Below are 1,083 nucleotides of genomic sequence, written 5' to 3'. Positions count from 1 at the left end.
TGCATGAAATTCTAATCCAAAGTTATTCGAGATGATAATGATAGACAAAAATATTGTTGAAATTAAGTTTGTGTCATCTTTTAACAAAATTGTGTTGTCGCTAAAGAGTGACTGAAAATAATTTAATTTTCTAGTTCATCAAATTTGACCATTCTAAGTGAGATATCTGGCTACGCCACTGCCTCCAGGTATTGGAACAATCAGAAGGAGGTATATAATGCTCATCAACAAGACTTTGATTTTTCAGATACTTGGTTTTATAAATGTTAGTCCAAAGACTAGAATCCTCATGCCAAATACACCAACCAGCTTTAGCAAGCATGGCTTGGTTCATTTCAGAAGTTCTTTTAATGCCAAGACCACCAAGTTGTTTTGGTTGGCAAACAGTGTTCTACTTAACCAGATGAACTTTTTTCTTATCTTCATCTCCTCAAAGAAAATCATGATTGAGCTTATCCAACTTATCACAAAGACTAGAGCGCTAATTATGATAGGAAAAACAGATTAAAAAGATTTTAGTACATTATCTAATGGAATACAAATTTCGTTTCAAAGAAAAACTCCAAAATTCTTGTACACTACTGCATACATACACGAAATGATTTTTGTTCACCTATATGTAAGACCATGCACTGTGCCGTTTGTGCATTTGTATTATTATCATCTATTTTCAATCGGTTTACTTTGTATCATATATATCATTTAAATGTAAGACTATCATGCATATGTTTATATCGTGTATCGTCGTGAGATTAAAAAAAAAAAAACAATAGATAGAGCATAATTCTGTCAATTTGGGATTTCCCAACACTTTTACCTCACGTAAAAAGTAAAATTGACATCCTGAAAAGTAACTTTAAAGGCCTAAACCTTCTACGACGCTTATAACCCAATGACCGACACGTAACACTCGATCTCCACCGTCGATTCACAAATCTCTGATCCAACCGCCCTGAGTCCGCAATCTGCCTTTATATATAGACCACCCGGCCTCATACAACGGCTTCTCGTGTCTATCGAGATTTTCAGAAATCAGAAGCACACAAAAATCATCGTAAAATCAAAAACCCCTCTCTCTCTCTC

Source organism: Fragaria vesca, linkage group LG3, assembly GCF_000184155.1.
Source record: "Fragaria vesca subsp. vesca linkage group LG3, FraVesHawaii_1.0, whole genome shotgun sequence".
Classification (NCBI taxonomy): Eukaryota; Viridiplantae; Streptophyta; class Magnoliopsida; order Rosales; family Rosaceae; genus Fragaria; species Fragaria vesca.
Note: the sequence above shows the minus strand (reverse complement) of the source record.